Source organism: Nicotiana sylvestris, chromosome 1 (genome assembly GCF_000393655.2).
Source record: "Nicotiana sylvestris chromosome 1, ASM39365v2, whole genome shotgun sequence".
Taxonomy (NCBI): domain Eukaryota; kingdom Viridiplantae; phylum Streptophyta; class Magnoliopsida; order Solanales; family Solanaceae; genus Nicotiana; species Nicotiana sylvestris.
This window is the reverse complement of record NC_091057.1, coordinates 72,024,886-72,031,548: the sequence shown is the minus strand read 5'-3', so window position 1 is coordinate 72,031,548 and position 6,663 is coordinate 72,024,886. Positions and strand designations below refer to the sequence as shown.

General features: G+C 34.4%; 1 long non-coding RNA gene across 1 annotated transcript; it reads left to right on the top strand.

Annotated features, from left to right (window-relative positions):
• Positions 1-2,139: 2,139 nt before the first annotated feature.
• Positions 2,140-3,933, top strand: LOC104231569 (uncharacterized). The gene is made up of 2 exons (XR_712107.2): positions 2,140-2,460; positions 3,681-3,933. It is a non-coding gene; the product is annotated as an uncharacterized lncRNA (long non-coding RNA).
• Positions 3,934-6,663: the final 2,730 nt, after the last annotated feature.

The following is a 6,663-nucleotide window of genomic DNA, read 5'->3' as shown; positions in this document are numbered from 1 at the left end:
TATAAGACCTGTACCGGGCGCCGAAACCAAAATACAGGCCCGATACCAACATGTTCTAATCAAAATTCATTTCCAAATTCTTTAAACAATTTAAGAAAATATGTTTTTTAAAAAAAATCATTTCTCGGCCTTGGGACCTCGGAATTCGATTCCGGGCATACGCCCAAGTCTCATATTTTTCGACGGACGCTCCGGGGCCGTCAAATCACCGGTCCGGGGCCTTTTACCTAAAACATTGACCGAACTCAAATTAATTCATTTTATAGTCAAAATTTATCATTTTTCACAAATTTTCACATATAAGCTTTCCGGCTACGCGTCCGGACTACGTACGCAAGTTGAGGTGATGCTAAAAGAGGTTTTTAGTGCCTCAGAACGCAGAATTTTATTTTAAAACAAGTGATGACCTCACAATTTGAATTGATGGCTTGTGGTTATCAAATTCCTGATTATATGCCGTCATTGTTCACTCTGCCGCAATCCTGATATAAAGAAAATGCAGTAAATTAATCTGGTATTTCTCTTTCTGATACTGCTTAAAATTAACTAGACTTTCTTATATCCCAGCAGTTTTGGAGAATTTGTCTATGAGACCTTCAACATTTTTACCTGCACTGAAAAATTACTGTATTAAAGCTATAAAGAACGTAGGATCATGTCGAATTAGAAGTACAAAATTACTACATAAGGAGAAGTTCACATTTATGGCCCTACCATATTTGTTCAGCTCATCTGTAACTCATTGTACTTTACCGAAAAGAGTGCAATAGGAATGTGCTTATTTGTTATATTTTGAAGAATGTTGAAAGAGGAGGGGATGACATCTGTCTGTTCTGATTATCACTTCTGAAACTTGTCCAGAAAGAATAGTCCATGTATGTTGTTGTGATTAACACCACTTTTAGGAGTAAAGAATTACGTAAGGGAGGGGATGACAATACCAAATAATTGTTTTCAGTAATCAAACACAGTAAACTAAAGTAGGCTATTACTCAGTTACATGATAAACATAATGTGTAGCAGATTGAACCTGCAACTATAGCAGACATATTTATGGAGTACCATGTAGACTTTCTGGGTAATAAGGGAGGATCAAGGGTGAAGGCTTATGAAGGTTTTCTCAAGAATGGTACTATTCTTTTAGTTGAACTACAAATAGATCTATTGCAACTTTATACTGTTAAAGATGTCAAAGCAACAACGTTAGCAGTAACAAAAGTCCAGGGCCAAATGAATATGAGAGTGGATTTTTTTAGAGCAATCTGGGCTAATGCGGGAAATGATATAGCTGAATTAATCCTGGAATTCTTTAGTAATGGAAAACTACTAACATAACTCAATTCCATAATAACATATCTGATTCCAAAGGTAGATGTCCCAACAAATGTCAGCCAATTTAGACCCATCTCTTGTTATAATATAGTATATAAGTGCATATCTAAAATGCTCCGTAGAAGATTGAAGGGAGCTATTAGTCATATTGTGACAGACAATCACTTGTAATTTCAGTCTTTCGTGTTGTTGACATATATAATTTGTGCATAACTTAATAAGTACAGCAATTGGTTTTTGAGGAGCAAATTTGACTCTTTCCCCTGCCAGGTAATTGAAAGAGATTGTAGACAGAATTTCTTTTAAATACTACCAGCCTTGTGATGTTGATCATTTCTACAAAGTGTTGGCTGAAATTGGCAACATCAATCAGATTCAATCTTTGTTTTTAGGTTTTTCTTGGCATGTGGAGTTTGTAAACCGCGCTTGTTTGTGAGATACATATGTGGAGTCAATTATATCCAGGGGTTAATAATCAGTTTAATTGTTTCTTCTAGTCTTGGATCTTTATCTGAGCTTAGAGATATTAATTTAAGGAGTAATTTGTTTTCTGGTAGTTTGCCTGTTGAGTTATTTGAAAGTTCAAGGTTTGCAAAGTTTGGTTCTTTTACGGAATTTGTTCTCTGGGATTATACCTTTTGAAGTTGGGAGGTTAATTTCTGTTGACCATCTTCTTATTTGGAGATTCAGCTTTGTAAGAAGGGCGATTACTTTGAATGGTCTGCTTCTGAACATATTTGGAGCACTATTTAATGTTTTATAGATTCTCCTTTTGTAATTATATTTTGTCCCTTGTGTAGGAAAGAATTGAAGAAATTCGAAGACAAAGGCCAGAAACTCTGGCAGAAATTTCACCAAATGATGCGCTTGGTGCAGTCTTCGGTCCCGAACACCCTGGTCGTGTTCGAGGCTTAGGCATGGGTGCAGTTCCAACTGTAGTATTCAAGCAAACATCACGCCGAGGTGGTTGTTCTTATATGGGCTCATCTAGCGCTGGTGCTCCACCTCACAATTGGTGCAAGAGATGGCAAATATGAGATCACAATTAAATGCGGTAACTAGCTTATTTCAAATGACAATTGGAAATATCCCGAGCAGTTTGCTCACTTATTTCCGACTCCTCCACAGGTACTAAGTGCTTATTTTTTCTTTGTTTGCCATTCAATTTGACAATATGTTTAAAGTTAGAATGGAATCTGTTATGAGATAATTTTATTTATTATGAGAAATGCAGGTTTTTACTGCTTATGTTGATCGCACTTGTTCAATTCTTGAAATATGGCTATGGTCTAAATTGACCATCTTACTATGACCTATTTCCTAACAAAATCTTTGAGGATTCTTGTCAGTCAACTATCATAAAGCATCATGTCTACTTTGGTTTTATATGACAATCTGATTACATCAGTTTAAAATATATCAATTCAGCTCTTTATGACCTATCAGCAACTCTTAAGTGAAGTAAGGCATTTTGCAAGGGTATAATACTATAATGTATCCTAGTGTTTAAAAATTTAGTTTCTTCATTATATCAAGAATGTTTGACGAGGCAATTTGCTAAACTTCTTTTTGTTTTTCTTATTTTTTTAAAAGTGAGCGACATTACACGTTGTTCCTTACTCAAAGTTTGCTAACCAAACCAAACCAATCAATTAAAACAATAGGTAATACTACTAATTACACAAAACTTGTTAAGTAGCGGACTGTGCATTTACCTAAATCTGAATTCTGGAATCATCAGCCAGTAGCTACTTCTAGGTAGGAACTAGGAAAGAACGCATGACACACCTATCGTATGCTACAAGTAATTCTATTCCTTATCTGTTCTAAATTCACTTATCCAAAAGTGCATTTGATCAATGTTCCAGACCTTAGTAGGTAACTTATTCTGCTTTCATTGGTTTAATGTAGTCCTTTAGCAAATAGTAATTGAGTCTGATTGCTATTTTATTTTCTATATCATTTTATGTATAATCTGTTATTTAACAAAAGAGGGTTATCCCTATGTCATTAAGAATAGATTGAGCTAGAAGGGTATTGCCAGAAATAGCTCTTTAATTGACAAAGCCACTTTGATTATGCCAAATAATCTTGGGTAGCATTCTGCTATATATGTCTAGAGTTTAGCATTTTAGCAATGATCTTGCTAGAATCATTGCAAAGGCTAACAGATGTAAAGGTAGAAATTTTTTGAGGAGACTCCACTTTAGGCAGTAAAACTATACATGTATGAGTGAATAATTTGGTTAAGGAGGCCCCTTGAAAGAAGGCTTCCACAACTTTATTGAGTAGTTCTAATTAGTACTGGCTACTTAGTTTGTCATTACTAATTAGTTTTTTTTATGCAGGCACCCAATTTAGGAGATAGCGTCCCGTCACCAACTAGGTCAAGAAGATCCTTTGATGAAAGCGGAGCAAATGACAATTAGTAATCATTGTTAGGATGAACTATATTTTTCTTGGATTGTAATTGTTAGGATGAACTATGTTTTTTGTGTGTTGTAATTGGTGAATAACTCTCACCAACTTAAACTTGAATCTTGGATGATATGGGATTTTGGGTACCTATGTTTTAATATGATGAATATTTTGCTTATCTAATTCTCTATAATTTATGTTAATTAATATGACGGGTGCTTGGTTACATATTATGATGGCTTTTGTGTAATAAAAAGCATCTAAATGTAGAATTAAATAACAATAAATATATTACAATTATGGCAGTATAAACTGTCTATAATTTGAAAGACATCAATTATGACGGTTCCTAAGCGCCACAATCAGAGCGTCAAATTTAACTGCATATTGCGGCGGTTAAAAAGAAACTGTTGTATTAAACCTTTTGGCGGAAGCGATTATGGCGAGTGTAAAAGCCGCCACTAAAGACAATTACGGCGGTTAAGAACCGCCACTATAAGCATATTAAACTCCCACAATTTCTCCAGTTTTTTATAGTGCCCGGTCCAGTCTAGCCTATGCGGGCTTTGGCATTTGACGGGCTGGGATGGGCCGGCCTACTATTTTGGTGGGCCTTAAAATGGTTAGCCCAGTGCAGCCCTACATTGATCACGGGCCCCCATGTTTGAATCCTCTTGTGAAACAAAAATGTCTTAACACCTTCATTTTCATCTAAATTTATAATTATCTACAATGTTAATTAGTTAAAACATTAAGATATAACTAAAATTTTAAGAACAAAAGACATTTAAATTCACATAAAAAAATATTAACAGTTTGATATTGGACCACTCTTCTTGTTATTTTTAGTTTTTTTAATACTTTTTTGTATTAAATATTTTAATTAAATACGTAAGCCCACGGGCCTCGTGGCCCATGGACTTCCTTGGGCCGGGCTTAAAAGCCTCATAAAAATAGCACGGTATAGCCAGTTTTCGGACTGGTCATTCAAAAATAGCCAGCATTTACGAAGTCAATGAAAAATAGTCACTATTTTGCTGCAACAGAGACCGGTCCAACATAATATACTGGAGTTCAGTGCACCTGTGTATGAACTCTTGCATATTATGCTGGACCGGTATACTTTGCTGACACCAGTATAATATACTGGAGACTGGAGCACCGGTGCTCCAAACTCCAGTATATTATACTGGACAATTATACTTGCTGGAACTCCAGTATATTATGCTGGAGTTCTAGTGTACTTATGCTGGAACTCCATCATATTATGCTGGAGTTCCAGCATACTTATCCTGGAACTCCAGTATAATATGCTGGAGTTCAAGCATACTTATGCTGGAACTCCAGTATAATATACTGGCGTATTTTCGAATTTTGAACAGTATTTTCACTCAGATTTATTTTTATATGAAAAATGGCTAAATTTCGATTACTTTTGAAACTGAGCTATTTTTGAACGACCAGTTGTAAATCTGGCTATTTTTGAATTTCTCCCCCTCATTTCTAAATGGGTTAGCCCAATTCTATTAAATTACGGATAGGGTTGGGCCGGCCTAACGGGCCAAGCCCATATTGACCACTCTAACAATTAGAATGCTCTGAATTCGAATCCTTTACATTGTAATTTAAATGGTGATCTCTTGATCATCAAACTATTTCCCACATAGCTAGTCATTCTTTTTATTCTTTGATAGTACTAGCTATGTTGTCGTCCCTCTAATTGCAGGGATTAGAGGAATCAACTAAAAATATACTCCTTTTTATCATATAAATATTTTTTGCGTGTTAGAAATTTCGGTATAAAGAAGATATAAACCTTTCACTTCTGCCTTTCTTGTTTTTAGTTATTAGTCGAGCAAGAGAAATAATCATTGTTGCTAATATGCTACTATCTATTGTCTTGTACTCTCAAGAAGAAGGAAGATAATAAAATAAGAAGGAAAGTCTAACTTATTTCCTTTATTTTCGAGGAAAACTGAAATGTCAAAACATATATATGATGTATTTTTAATTTTGCGCTCGAAATGATATAACAATAGAGAATAAAGCGTGAGTTTTCATACAAAACTTTAATACTAAAAGGAAGAAAGCAAGAAGGTTAAACGTGTGAAAATAAAGGTATGTTTTCTTGTTAAAACAAAGGTATAAAACATTAAATATAAGCCACAAGTTCAGGTTTAATGAAAAATCCAACTAAATTGTCTGATGTGAAGTTGGACATTATTAATAAATAAAAATTAGAAGAAACAATTCAAATGTGAATAGGTTGTATGCACTCATAATCATGATTAATATTCTATTATCATCAATGAAATCCCTAAATTTTGAAAATAATTTACTTATAGAAATATATCTTTATTTGAGTCGGATATATCTGTCCTGACTTTGCACGCCACTAAATTCAAACCTCGTGCGTAGACTATGGGCAGCTACTGCTAAGCCCTTCTTTTTCTTGTCTTTTTTATTTTCTTTGTTCATTATTATTTCTTGTTTGAGCAAGTCAAAAAACTTGGTTGAGTGCGTAATTGGTGTCTAACGATGCAGTTGAAGCTTCTCATGGGTGCCTATGTACTGTTGGGTTTGAATTAAGGAGCTAATAGAAATTAGAGGGGAAAAATGGGAGGGAAACAAAAAGTTTGAAACAGCTCCTTTTGAGCTTTGTCTCTTGTCGCAAAATGGAAAGAATCTTGTGTTTATACGTAAAAGTACTTCTTCTAACTCTTAAAGAGTTGAGAAAAGAGCAAGCTTCGCGTTGTCGATACTCGATTTGAATTTGGTTAAATGAATTGATTGATAAATTTTTTTGACCAAATTTATTTATTTTTATTTTTATGATATTAACTCACAAAATTTTAATTTAAAATTCACGGCGGTATTTGCGACCAACAAATAAATTAGCAGAAATTATTTATG